The sequence below is a fragment of the Oreochromis niloticus genome, linkage group LG12 (assembly GCF_001858045.2).
Source record: "Oreochromis niloticus isolate F11D_XX linkage group LG12, O_niloticus_UMD_NMBU, whole genome shotgun sequence".
NCBI lineage: Eukaryota > Metazoa > Chordata > Actinopteri > Cichliformes > Cichlidae > Oreochromis > Oreochromis niloticus.
This window is the reverse complement of record NC_031977.2, coordinates 15,957,781-15,973,003: the sequence shown is the minus strand read 5'-3', so window position 1 is coordinate 15,973,003 and position 15,223 is coordinate 15,957,781. Positions and strand designations below refer to the sequence as shown.

Below are 15,223 nucleotides of genomic sequence, written 5' to 3'. Positions count from 1 at the left end.
TTAGTTTCACCGTAGACTATTTTTAGAAAGCGACTACTTTTTGAGGAATTTATTAAGAAATGGGTATTTTAAAGAAAATGGTGGGTTGTTTTTAGGCTGTTGCTTTAAGTGGTGAGCTCGATACATTTTAGAAGAGTGAAGTAGCTGAAAGTACGTACATTTAATGATCAATATTTTTTTGTATCTCAAGCTTTGGGTTGAAAAAAACATCTTGCGTAACTGAATGAATAAAGAGGCAACGTGTTTTGTTGATTTCAAAGGAGGCCAGAGACATCTGGCAACAGACTATTGCACTAGTCCGGTATTCTTGTAAATTAATAGATGAATTGTTGCTAACACTGTAAATATGAATTATGCACTGATGATAGAGATGTGTGAGGCAGTATTGAAAGTGGTACAATTTCTCTTTCCTGTTTTTCACCGTTAATTAACATGCACTCAACCCCATATACTAGGAATTTTTGACAACCTGCTACAGCATGTAAACAGTCTGTCATCGGGAGCCTTTGTTTTAACAAACCGCTTTACTACGAGCTCGTCAGTGTCACGAGGTTAATTTACTTAGTCCCTCAAAGCAGTTTCAGAACCTAATCCTTAGCTCATCAGGACAAACAAGCCTTGTTGTCAATCGCTTCATCCCCGGTAAACACCGAGGCCTCGTGAATGTGCCGACAACCCCTTCCCATGTCATACCACATGCAACCTCTTCTAAAAAACAGAAAATGACTGCACACTCAATTACCGTGGACAACCAAAGCACAAGATATGATACGACTCCCTTATTTCTCTTGGAGGCGACCAACGCAAAAGCAATAGGGTATAAATTGCATTCTTGTTGGAGCAATTAATACAGTTTTAAGAGCTATGAGAAGAAGCCATTCAGTGAGCCGATCAGCACCGAAAAACCGCTCAAGGCTAATGTTCTCGTTGCTGTTTAGAAACCAAATAAGCACACAGAATAGCACAGATGCTGGAAAATATTTTTATAAGAGCGAGGCAGAACTCGAGCATACTAGCACTTCAGAGAGGGAGCTCAGGTCTGGTTGGCTTGGAGAACTTGAGAAAGTAAGGAAGAGGCGCGTAAATCGGAGATGGCGAAATCAGCTAAGCAGTGCTTAGAATGTATGGTAATGTGATGTTCTTTCCAAATGGCTGAGCGTTGAGCTGGTATGCATATACCTGCTTGATGTACTTTCTCTTTATGTTTCTTCATTTACACCCCTCCACCAGCACACACCACCCCCTCTCTCACACTCTCCCTCCCTCAAGTGTACTGTCACTGGGCTGAAATCACACCTGTGCTTCTCGCACATCTCAGCACACGGGTGAAACATACGCAGGGTGAAACATGGTGAGGGAGCTTTGCTGAATCTCATTAGCCAAGCAGGTAGTCATTAACAGAATGACCTTTGGAAATAATTACCAGCCTTCCTCCTGCCATCCCTCTTTCCCTCCCTCCTTCTCTTCTCACACTCATCCATCCCTCTGTCCCTCCCGTCCCCCTCTCATTCAATAGCTTTTTTTTTCTGGGTAAGGACAGAGGGAGAGAAAGTGAAAAAAAAGGAGTTGAGGATAGGCAGGGAGTCAGATCCCTGCTGCTGCTGTTTAAGATTACAGGGTGAGCTGAACTTTCAGATTAGGTTAATCTGCTGGAAATGGGATTGGCCAGTGGCCATCCTCTGGCAGGTAGGCAAGCAGGCAGGTCACTTCAGTACCAAGAGCCATGTGCTATTCCATGTGATACTTGAGCCAATGGCATCGGAGCGTGTGACCCTGGCTGAGGTCATCACAATGCCATTAGCGCTGCAGGGTTTGAGCCAATTGTCACTATGTATGTACACACACATACACCCATGCAGTGAGGCCACTGTGAGAGCACACCTACACAGCAAACACATTAGTGTATTTGTGTGTTTAAGCACATGTATGCTATAAGTGTGCATACAGGCACACAAACACTTTTTCATTTGCGGGTTTTTTTTGGGTTCTTTTTTTAGGTATTGAGGTGATATATCTTCAGATCACCACACACTCACTAACCCTTCGGTTGTTTCAAAAACCTGTGTTCTTTGTTTCAACAGCGGGGGAAAACAAGCACATTGTAGAAGAGGGATTTGGCAAAGCCGAAGTGCGTTGTTGGATTTGGGGCTGTTCGATCACAGCAAGACCCAGCCAATGCTTCTTAGGTTTGGGATAGATCTGCAATCATCAGGAGGGGAAGAAAGGACTCTTTCACGTGCTATTGCAATTAACAACCCCCATACCGGAATATAAATCACCAGTAACGGCTCAAAGTGATTGTTCTTAAGCATGAATAAAACCAGAGAAAAAGCGAGTGATGAATCTGTTCTATTGTCATTTCCCAACACAGCTTACCATTTCTCCTCTAATGCTGTTCACATGTACTGGAAACTGGCCTGGCAGACAGAGAGTATAGGAAATCTATCTGCATGTTTGACTGTTTTATCCGGAGCCAGACTCAGAGTGTGCTGTAGACCTGCCAGGACGGCACACTTGGAACCTGCACGGACATCAAATGATGGAGGGTCTGCCTCTGTGTTTGCTTTCATCAAGCTACTAGAGAGATCAGCTTGGATGTGTCTTTGAACACTTAGCATTAATTAAGTGGACTTCTCCGTATGTTTATGGAAGAGCTACATATTATGTTTTTATTTAATCCAGTCACTGGAGTCTGAGTGGGCTAACAGGTCCTACATGAAATAGGATTAAATTGAAGAGTGTATAAGACTAACAAAAAAAATCCTCAGTTTGATTCTAATTGCTGCTCCGTTGATTAGTATATGTCTTTCAGTTCATTTAATTTTATTTATATATTGCCAGTTGCCTCAAGTCGCCTTTATATTATAAGATAAAGACCCTACAATAATAGAAAGAAAGGCCCAAACAATCTAATGAACACTTTGAGCAAGCACTTGGTGACAGTGGGAAGGAAAAACTCCCTTTTAACAGGAAGAAACCTCTGTCAGAGACAGGGAGGGAGGAGCAGTCATGTGCTGTGACTGGTTGGGGGTGATGGGAGAAAGACAGAATAAAAGACAGTGCACTGTGAACATAATTTCCATTAGTGATGTCTCTTTTGTTTCACCACTTCTCTCACAGGAGGGTTAGCTTTGCTTTATTGTTCTTTTGCTTTCACATATATTTGAACAAGTGTCGTTCCTAGATGAAACGGTTTTGCAGTGAGTCATCAGACCTTTTTTACTACTCCTCTCTCTTTTTTTCTATTTCCTATTTCTGTCTTTCAAATAAATAAACCCATTGACCCATACATAAATTCTATATAATAATAATAATAATGAAAAAAAAAGCTTAGAGAATCCAATGAGAAAATAGATACAGAAGAGAAAGGCAGACTAGAGTGAGAGAGGTAGAGAGAAAAGCCCTCCAGCCTCTTGTAAACATGCTGTTGCTAGAGAGGCTGTGCAACGTACTCAGTGCCACTCTCTCAACAACGCTAATTATCAACCAAAGACATGCTAATTACATAGAGCTTTATTGCTAATGTAGCGGGCCTCTATGCCAGCCGCCCACACTCAGAGCTCCGCTCCCCTACCTCTGCCTCTCCTCCCACTACACCTTCAGGCACAGCAGCAACAGAGGAAGAGAGATGCATGCATTTGAGCATAGTGGCAAAGACAAGAGCTTTCTACAAATTTGAAATTAAATCTGACATATATAAGACTTCATATTTAAGATTTTTTCTTTTTTGCTTTGTTTTGTTACATTTTAAAATCAGCGCCTCATCTTGTTAAGAACCTCCTCCTTTTCCTTTTCATCATCCTGCCATCTCAAGAGGAAGTCTGCTCTGCTCCTTACTTAGCCAAAACTGAACACGCCACCCATGTTACTGCAGCTTTGACGTCGGCACACATGGCTTGTAGGAAAAGATCTGACCACGCTGTTCCCCTTTGCTCCCCCTCCCTCTCTGTACCCCCTCACCACCCAACCCCCCCTCCCTCCCACCCACGCTAAACGTGCTAGTGTCAACCCTGTGGCCAATCCCTTTAGCACACCGCAGCTCAGGCTAAAGGCCTCTTCAGGTCGATTTCTCCCGCTGTGAGTCTCTCAGAGATGGCAGAGCTTCCGTTCTCCAGGGATCACATTATATGTAGTGCTTTATAGCACTCTCCCCCCACCAGGCTCTTTAGCATCTCCCCCTGACATGGCTGTTTACACGTTAGCTATCCTCTGCTCTCTAATGGAGACAGTTAGAGAAAGAGCTTCAAAGCAGCAAGCTCTTGTCACAAGCACTAGTTATACATCACTCTCTTCATGGGTTCAGCTGGGGAAGGATAATAAACTGACTACAGAGTGAGTGAAAGACTTGGTGAGCAAAGGACACCTGTGCTGAGAGGCAAAATGGTGATAAAAGTATGCAAAAATTACTAAAGGCATACAATTAAGGAGTATGAAACTCCGGCAATTGATAAGTATTTCTAGTAACATTAAAAAATAAGCTGTGGTTACACATAAATCTACACAGATCATCATTAGCTAATGCCTAATGCACTTAATGTACAACAGTAGTACAGCATTTCTTACCACATAATTTATTAAGGCTAACTCCAAACATGACATGTAGAAAACGTGGGCAATATGTACATGTAAGTGTGAACACCAGTTGATGTTAGATGGGCATGAAGCCCAGCAACAGCCATATGGAAAAAAAAGTCTCATACTGTTCTGTCCTGTGTTAGAGTGGCCAACCGCTTGATAATATTAATGTCTTTATTTATTTATTTTGTGTATCTTCCATGAACATAACCAGCTGACCTATCATTTGCAAGCAATATATGTTGCGAATCAGTTGTATTCTATGATAACAATTGATTTAAAAATAGGGGATTATATATGGACGCAGACTCGTTTCTTAACCTCAAAGTCCCAAACAGTATTTATGTAGTATTTACTGTCACAATAGATTGCTCTAAAATTAAAATGGGATACATATTGTTCTACTTGTGCTATTGTGTTGGTCGGTGGGTAGAATTGGAAACATCAAACATAAAGAGGATTTTAATTCTGGTTAACAGGCAAATGTGTGGAATTAGCAAATGTAGTAAATTGAGTCTAATTAAATCTGGATTTATATATTTAAGGATTCCGTGTAACAATAAAGACAAAGAGCAGGGATGCTAATGTTTATATATATACATATTTGTAATATCCATTCAGGATTACTTTGTGGGGCAGGCACATTTACATTTGCAAAGCACAGTGTGAGCGTAATTAAGAGAGAGAGCAGGGGAAAGGGATAAACTTCACATGACTGCATTCATGTTTGTGTGTGGTCCACGAGGTCAGAGCTCCAGAGTGAATGTTGCATAACAGGTTCATGTTGAAAGCTTAAGGATCCAGGAGGGTGCTAGCGTCATTTCCTGCTTTATCTACCTGCCTACTGGCTTGGCTGACAGCGCTGTTTAACATTGCCTTGAGCCACTCTAGCGACATGTGTCCAAAGCAAGTCCGATCAACATCCTCCTCTCACAGGTACATCAATGGTGACAAGACACCAAGGGCACAGCATGGTGATTACACACCGCAGGGGACAGTCTAAAAGGCCCAGATCAATGATAGGCTACTTCTTTTATGCTGCAAAGTGCAGGCGACACAAGAAGGCAATTTGAATAAACACGCTGTGTTGAAATTAATGACTTATTGTGAGTCTTAAAATAAGTTTTTCTAACAGTGATTGATAGTGGTACTGAACCCTTGGGGAAAAGTGACAAACTATGGGAGCAATTATTTCGTACACTATGTTAGGTGTGAAGACTAAAAGAGAGAAGTAAGGGTTGCTGAATGAGTCACAAATGCTGTAACCATCTGTCTACTTGTGCGTTTGCATGAGCGTCCATGTCTGCGCCCGAGCGTGTGCTCCTGTGTGGCTGTGCGCGTGCACGCGTGTGTGTGCCGTCTGTGTTTTCTCGTAGCTTACCTCCACGATATCAGAGTTGGTCCTGCTCTCATGGGGCTCATTGTACTCGGTGTATTTAAGCAGGACCTTGTCCATGTCTGTGCTGGCATACTGGAACAGCTTGTTGGTGCTGTTGAAGATGATCAGGGCAATCTCACAGTCACACAGCACGCTCAGCTCATACGCCTTCTTCATCAGGCCAAACTTTCTCTTTGTAAATGTCACCTAAGTGAAAGGAGAGAAGAAGGGAGAAGAGGGATTTATGTTTAGTTTACTTTTGCGGCACACTTACAATCAAACCAAGCTGTTTTATCTGACTTGTTATAAGAATTTGATGATGACAAAAAAAAAAATCCCCCACCCTCAACCACTTCGCTTGCAATGAGAGAATAAATAGGAATTTGACACCGCAACTTTCCTCTTTAAAAATTTTGAGTTTTCAGGGAAATGGCATTAAAGGAAAGTGAAGTCTGCTAATGGTTTAACACCCACTGACTGTAACAGTCTATCCACTATACCAGGAAAAAGGAAAAAAAGAAGCTGGGCTTGCATTTAAGGAACTGAAAATACTCTGTCTCAGTCAGATAACGGTAAAGAAGGTCAGTTATTGCTTGTACATCAAAGCACACAGAGGCTCATCCTGGAACATATGTCAAGTTAAATTGTCTTTTTTTCAGATGGTCCGAAAGTGTGCTTCTGCACAAAAGAAACACACACTATTTTCATCTAAAAATGAGCTGAGATTAACTGTTTTCTATTCAGCGACATTAACGCGAGCTCGGTTATTGTCTTGCCCAATTAACCGAGTCTCATAGCGAATAACAAGCAGTGATATAAATAACAGATAGCTTCCATACTTAAAGCTGTTAGTCAGCGCACAGATCGTGATAATGCGCTAAACTTAACCCACAAAAATTGTCCCTTTTCCCTCTCTCTTACTGTTCCTTCATATATATATATATGTATATATATCTGTGTGTGTATGTGTGTGAAGCCCAAGACAAGTACCTTTAATAATACAGGCACACAAGGACCAACACTGTCAAAATAGAACAGCCTTATTCCTCTATTGTTTGAATCAAAACTAGAACAGTGAAAGTGAGTTAATGCCAGTGAGCTGCACCTGGTTTCTTTTCCAAGCCATGTGTGCGCACTCTTTAGCTGAATGGGAAAAAAAGAGAAAATGCTCCACTGCCAGCTTGCCTCTCTTAACACAGCAGCATGTTTTTTCCCCCCCGTTTTTTTAATAGAACTGTCTCTTGTGTTCCTCTGTGACTGTGTGTATTATTTACATTGGAGACTTGTATTGACAAAGTTTTGTTTTTTTTGTTTTTTTTGTTTTAATAAAGAGGAAATTCTGCCAGAACTGTGCCCAGCTGGTAACTAACAATCTCAGTTTGTTGATTAACTGCATGTTTGCCCATTCTCCTCTAGCACTTAAGTGGGCCAAAGATACCAGATGAATGCAGAACAAATACAAGCTCCGAATACAGTTATAAAGATTGTGAGTTTAAGCATAAAGGCCCTTATAAAGAAAGCCTTGCTTGCGATAGATCTGGGTAATGCCTGAATAGATTTTTTGGCATTTACTTATCATGCCTTGCCCTTCACGTTTTCTTTTTACAACTGAAAGAGGAGATAGGCTTGAATAGATATTGATAGATAGTTTTGAATTTCTTGAAACAATATCTCCCAGGATGCACCAGGGGAACAGGACATCAAACCATCCCTAACCTCCACCCTGACTTTCTCTCGCTCTCCCTTTCTACCAGGAGTGGACCGTCTTATCCTGGGCCCTCTCGCTGCCACCCCATTACCTCACCCCACCCCATCTTAAAGTTTTCCACTGATGTCACCGCCTCATGCCAAACTATCTTGTCAGACAACAGATGCTGAAACCAAAGACACTTGATAATGGACATGTGGCGTGGACATGCAGTGTGCTACCTCCTGACAAAGCACTGTGTCAGGTTCTATACCTCGGTACATACACGTGTGACTCACTGATGACATGTGTAGAAAAACGCTCCCCTGGGCTCTAAATACCATGCTGACATTTATACAGGCATGCTGAAAAGTGACAAAAAAAAAAACAAGCCTCACTTTTATAGTCTAAGATCAAAAGGCATCTTGTGACAATAGGATTAATTGTCATATTCAAATCACTCTGAGCTCCTTATTCACAACTGAAAAGTGAGCACCCCAAAAGAGCGTCTGCAAGCCTTACAAGAGCGAGGCTGAAGTACAAGTTGTGCAGGTAAATAAGATGACAGGACTGCAGAACATAAGGTCAAGGCGTGCTTTTCAGGGACAGGACAAGCAGAGTGTTGTCTTCCCTTGGTGTTTTGATGCATGGGGCACCGGGGGCAGACGCAGGACACAGCTAGCTGGCGGCCAAGCTCCGTTATCAGCCACTCACTCAGTCACTCGCTCTGCTGGGGCCATTAATGTTTCAAAAAAAAAAAAAAAAGTGTGCACATGGGACACACAGTTGGAAGGGGCGTGGGTCTCAGAGGTCCAGACTAGTCGGTCTCAAAGGTGAGGACTGCCGCAAGCTTCACCGCACGCATGCAAATGCTTCAATGTACTTTTGAGGGACACGCATTCTCGGCTTCTCAGCTCAGAATGCAGAAAACAAAGAGCGGAATTCAATCAAAGTTGTCTTTAGCCTCATGCTTTAAATGAGGAACTACGTGCAGAAGCATTTCGCACATATTATAATTTACACATAGTCTGGCTTCAACAGCACCACAGGGAAGAGAATGGGTGTGATTATGAAAAGTTTTAACTGACCAAACTATAACACCTACATAAATATCACATCACACCTCCCCGCGCCTTATCTCAACCTGACACGTACAACATGCTACCTCTAAAACACATACTACTACGCTGTGTGCATACATCCACGAATATAAGATGAATGCACGCAAGTAAACAGAGTGAATGCTTAAAGAGAATGCGCAAAGATCTTACGAGACATGGAGGACATGTTGATTTGCACCGCATCAATGCAGGTTTTGAAGCTCAATAGTTGACTTTTCAAGATAACTGTTGTGACTTCCTGGCATATGATGTCATCTTGCAATACTTTTAGCCCATCAACATCCAAGTTGCTGATGTCACCTCCAGCCTTTCCTGTGCAAGCTTCAAACATCTCACTCGGCCCAAACAGAAGCGGTTAACAGGTACTATGGACCTGTTTTCCAAGTACTTAAAACTAATTCCATGTGAGGTGTCATTGGTCTACAGTCTTTTGAAGAAACTTGATAAAAATGATGAAGTTTTGCAATATTAAAACACTTGCTATATTCATAACCAAAAATCAGGACAATAAGCTTAATTTGTAACCCAAGCACTAATGTACCTTACCTTGTGTTACTATTTCTAAGTTTGTATGGACTGAACAAATCATCACTTTAAAAAAAATCATAAACATTTACATTTGCTATACATGCAAATGGATGAATTTGAAATCTGATACATTTCTTTTACTGAATGAGTCCTCTGTCTTTGTTGTTAAAACACAAAACATTTTGTAAACCACCCATATGTCGGTGTGGGTGTAATCTTTGTTTCCTTGGTCAGTGGGTGCTGTTAGACACATCACTATGTTAATAACAGAGAGAATGACATTACAGTGCCGCGCATGCTGGTAAAAGGGAAAAATGCGAGTGTGTGAGTGTGAACCCAACTGTGTCTTTTCACAGTATATTGGTAACGAGGGTGTGAAACCTATCTTCACACACATAAAAGCACACATACAAGTACGCAGGAAAAATTCGTTGGCTATTTTTGGTCATCGTTAAAGGTAAAGACCTAAACTAATTGGAATGGGACACATGACTTTACAGATGTCTTGGCATGCTGGTCTGACCATATTTAAATTCTAACCCTGACGCATAAATTCTACCCATAAAATATGCAAAAATGGGTTTATCAGAATAACTCAAATCTCAGTGATGTCTCAACGTTATGCTTTCTGGCTTTAGATCTTCAATAAAGAAAAAGAAGAAGACAGAATTAGGAAGTTTGGCCTGAATGTTGCAAAGGTTGACTGAATGCATGTGCAGGGGAACCTCGCAAGTATGAGAATGTCCAAATGTTACTTCAACAAGCTTAAGCTCCTAAGAGATTACTCAATTATAGAAGAGATCTTGACAACGCCTACCTTCAAAAGACCCTGTGAAGGACACTAAATCATCCCCACACTTCCATAGCATCTACAAACAATTATCAAGTACTACTTTGGGCATTTATTTACATGAACTAAACTATTCGTAAACTGTACACTCACTGCAACACACATCTTATTCACTCACCCCTATCCTCCTCCACAAACCCCATCCCAGGAGAGCTTTAGACTAATGCACACACACAAACAGACAACTCTGCAACCACTCAGCTGCGTTACCATTAGCTGCCCTGTTAAAGTCTCTCTATTGTAAATTTTTATTGAACAAATTTGAGTCAATTTGCTTTTGTTTTTCTTTCTTTATTTCTGTCAGCTTGTGAGTTGGTGTGCTATCACCAGAAAATGACTGGTGAAAAAAACACAAAAAACTTAAAGTCAAATTAATAAATAAAAATTTAATAATTTCTTCTCCGCTTGCTGCATTTGATCTGGCGCACATGGAGAGAAACACCCAGGAAAAGCAGAGGGACACAGAGAAAGGAGGGGAGAGAGGCTGAATCTCTGCCACATGGGTGAGAGAAAGACGAGGGGAAAGACGGAGGAGAAAAGAGGGGGCGGACGCACAGGAAGCACATTTGTATGCATTTCCTCTCATAACAGGAAGAGGCCAGTGGCTTCCCCTTCACAATGGCTTCGCTTCTGCTTCCCACCTCCTGCCTGCTTCCCTGGGGGAGGAGGAGGTGAAGGAAGAGGAGGAGTGGGGAGACAGGCACCAAAAAACTGCTGGTTAGCAAACCAAACATGGCCATGTGAAGACACACACACACACACACACACATAGATGTCAGTCACCTATGGAGCAGCGAGATTTGACTTGAAACAAACACTTATCCCATTGTCAGGGGCTGAGCAGGAAGACACGAGCTTACGCAAAAGGAATAAGAGGAGCCGAAGACCTTGGCTTGAACTTTGCCTCACAGCCAAGACGCTGTTAAGAGAGGCATTACGAGAAAAGAGGCTTTGTCCCACCTCTAATATATGCCGTGCTCTTCTCTCTCCTCAAAAACCCCACTCATCATCCTATCACAGGGTGCACTGTACACCAAAGAGCGGGAGAGAGTATGGTCCAAACGTTTTGTATTGAATCCCACGTTAGTTAAAAACTTGCGTGTGAAAGTTAATCGTGATAGCTTAATTATGGCAGGTACAACCATAGATGTCTTCAAGTCCACGCCAGTTTAGATTGTTTTTCTTAGCCGAGCAAGTAATTACATCTCAGCATGTTCCTGTTTATGCTGAAAAACCGCAACTGGAAAAGGATATACCCGCTGACTAAAAAAAGGGGATGTCACATTTGCAAGGCCCAAGTTAGTGGTCAGAAAGACAAAAATAACTTTGCTGTCATCCATTTGAAGGGTATAAACTGTCAGTGTGGCACTGAGGCCGAGGCTGTATACTTTATGCAAGGGATGCTATTTTTACTTTTAGCCGATTTTCGCAATAGAAAAATAAGTAAAAACAGGGAACTAATTGGTTTAAACTCATTTCACTTTATCTACATGTGTGTCTGATTGTTCCGGTAATCAGTGCAGAAGAAAACCACATTACCCCATTTTTTATTTTTTTTATTAAGACATGAGAACATTTTGGTGATTGTGCAAATGATCCGCAGTTTACGAGCTCATCTGAAAGTTATAGATAAAAATAAATAAATAAAACCAAGGCCAAATAAAAAGGCTGGTGTCATTAGCAACAAACTTTTTATGGTATGCCTTCTATTTTTAATTTTTTTTTTACTTATCCAGCAAAATATGCTTTCATTAATACACAGATTTCTTTTTTATAGATCAAAAAAGGGATGAATTCCACAGCATACAAAGGAAAGGAACTATCGAAAGCTATAACATTGATGCTTTGTAGTGGGGAGTGTGGTTAGAGTGAAGTGACGAACTGGCGGATGAGACAAAAAAAAATGAGCGGAAAAAATGGGGGAAACAAAGTGAAGGTGAGAGCTTAGCGAGCCCACAGGTTAGCTGAGCATACGATAGAAAGGAGTGCCACTCGGTGTGGTAAATGAACGAGATGGTAGAAGGTGGGAAACAGGGAATTAGAGGAGGGGTGCAGGGGTGAGGAGCTACCCTGTGGGCCTCATTATTTTCCTGCTGTTAATTTCACTCGCACATTTTCTCACCCCGGTACTGTTGATTGGAGGGAAGAACGCTTTGTCGTAGAAACAAAAAGACCCTCTTACTACAGCGACAGCGCTGCAGTTAACGTGGCTCTCTTCACCAGAGAGAAATTTTTTTTAAAAAACACACACAAAAAACAAAGCCACAGCATTTGTAAAGCTTCTTTTGGCCGAGTGTGTGCTGGTGTGACTGTTGTTTGGGGGAGTTGGGAGATCCTCGTGTTTTACTTCCTGTCACTGATGACCTGATACATGTTTAACCTTTGGCCTCGGGTCCCTTCCCCCATGAAACCCATATGTCCGACACAAAGACGCACACACACAAACACAATGATTCACACAAACAAGTCATCCTAAATTAAGCCCACTGAGCAGACTGGCTGGAGAGGTAACACTAATTAGAGCCAATTGCAGCAAATTAGTCGATGCACAACACGGGCTCCAGAGAGATAGATGTGTTTTTAGATGTGTACATGTGCATACACATATGCGTTTGTCACTGCTGCGTTAACAAAGGCTCCAAATGAACCGTCTAAGGTGTGTGCTACGATCGGTCTACGCCCACGGTGTCGACGCGTGCAGGCGCGTGCGCACACCTGTACGTTTAACTTGTGTGCGCCTGCCCATCTGTGCACGTTTGCAAGCTGGCTCAAGAGTCTGCTCTTTGTGAACGGCCATGAGTTTATGGCACAGGGGGCTCTTTCATGTGCCCGAGGCTAGGAGAGGGTCTGAGTGGCCGGGCGGCTTGGAGCCAGGGCTCACACACTGCTGCCCACTGTCCAGCACTCCGGGCAGCCAGTCAACGCCAGGGAGGCCTGGCCCCTCTGCCACTGCTCTTGGGAAGTGTTTCGGGGCCTGGAGGTGGCAGCCCAAAGTGGCCGCCCAGAGAGAGCCAGGCCCTGTGCCCAATATGATGCTGCAGCTGCATGGAGGGCAGGGGTGAGGAGGCACTAAAGCCCTGTAGGTGGAAAGGTAGCGTTGACAGCTACACGGAGTGGTGCCACTCCAAAGAGGGCTGCGTTAGAAAGAGTGTCATAACCAAGGAAACGTTACAGTCGCCCGATATATTGTATTGATGGACAATGCAGGAATTGTGCCATATCCTATTTTGTTTTTTTATGCAACTCCTAAAACTTTTGGAAATGAATATTATGGAAAATAACAATATATTTTATAACAACATTCAAACAAGATCGTAACCTGCTAAAGCTGTAGAGAAGGGCTTTCAGAAACACGTAAAACACTGAAAGTATGTGAAGAATGTGAGGTCAAAAGCAACACTGCAAAAAGTCCTCTGGTGTTTATTTGGCTCAGGCTCTGGGACATTTCCTCAAAAAGGAAGTGAAAATATGTAAAGCTTGAGCTTCTGTTTTTTTTTTCTTTAAAAAAGAAAATTTAAGTTTCTGTGTCTGTCTCTGTCCCTGTCTTGTGATATCCGCCTCTTCAAAACACGGTGATGTCATTTTTTTTTTTTAGGCTGTAGGTTTTATGACACTATGCTCCACAGAACATGTGGTGCTTTCCACATGACTCGATGATATAATATCAGGAGGAATAGCAATTGCTTAAAAGCAACAACGAGTACACAATATCAACGACCACTCTATGGTTTTAAGGATCAAAACAACAAAATCCTGCGATATATTGATTTTCTTTTCCCAATGAACCCTTTCTCTCTCCTCAGTCTCTTCTCCTGCCTCCTTCTCCTCTCCCTGTAAGCGAAGCCCGGATATCTCAGGCATCGATTTCCCTCAGGTGTCCTTCCTGTCTCCCTCTTTCTCTCCTTTTCCTCAGGAGTCGAAGAGCCCGGGCCCATTCTTAGGTGGGATAAGAGAGGAGGGCTGAGATAACAGCAAGGAGGAAGTGTGGGTGCTGCTGAAACACGATAGTTTTAGTCCTCATCTAAAACTCGGTGACCTCTTCCTTGCTCTTTCTTTGTTTCTCTGCCTCTCTGTCCGTCTGGCTCTCTCAATAACAAACAAAGATATACAGTCTCACATCCTCCATACTTTTCAAAAACTGTCTCTATACATGACTCTCGGTTACACTCTTTCTTTTTATGCTGCATCGGTGATTCTGAGAAACAACATTTCTGATGTGACCTTCTTCAAGTCCAGCACGCAAACTTTCTTACACACTTCCTATTATCTTCTTGTTTCTTGCAAACACACTTGAGCTTAGTCACGACAAGGGCCAACATCTACTTCAATTACTCCCCCGGCACACTCCAATCAATTCACCGAGCCTTTGCTCCGGCCACATATGACTGTGTTTGATAAAAGCACATTGTGAAATGGCTCAGAAATACTATTGAGAATGTCACGCGGTGTAGAAGTCTCAAGCAGCATTGAAACGGATTGTGTTCAGAACTGTGTGTGTGTGAGTGTGTGTGTGTGTGTTTGACCTGTGATCCAGGGGCCACATTAGCAGCGTATGGATCCAATTGGGCTGCCAGGAAGCTGACAAAGTGTCAGTGGTCAGCTATGCCACAGGAAGTGATCGATTGTGGGCCTCAAGGGCAGTGAGAGAGCTCTGTCTCCTGCCTGAGACAATAGTGTCCACAATTTATTATCTCAAGTCTCAAGTGATGCCAGCTGTCGTTAAGAGTGTCTTGCAAGGATTCTCTGACTCTTAAAATTGGTTGTTGACATTTTGTTTTAAATTAATGTGTATTATTCAAAGCAGAGGAAAGCTACAGCACTTCCACTGTTACTGATTTAGCTCGAGAAAAATAGCATTTCAGTGTTTGCATCCCAGTGTGTCATTTCAGACCATCCCGAACCCTCTGTTTGGTTGTTTGTTTATATTTTCCTCCACCCTGCCTCACTGGTGGTACCACCCTCTGCCCGGTAATATTCCACTGGCAGGGAGCTAAACAGGGTGGCATGGTGTGAGGGCTTGGGTGTGTGAAGGGTGCTTCAGTTGAGCGTAGGCTGCACCCCTCAGACTTCTCTGTGATATGCAG

General features: G+C 42.5%; 1 long non-coding RNA gene across 28 annotated transcripts in view; it reads right to left on the bottom strand.

Moving 5' to 3' along the window:
- LOC106096594 (myocyte-specific enhancer factor 2C) overlaps positions 1 to 15,223 on the bottom strand; it is a 69,242-nt gene that overhangs the window by 22,312 nt on the left and 31,707 nt on the right. For all 28 annotated transcript variants that reach the window (XR_003213333.1, XR_003213341.1, XR_003213346.1 and 25 more), the window contains one exon: positions 5,957 to 6,160. This is a non-coding gene — a long non-coding RNA (myocyte-specific enhancer factor 2C). The remainder of the gene's footprint in view (positions 1 to 5,956; positions 6,161 to 15,223) is intronic.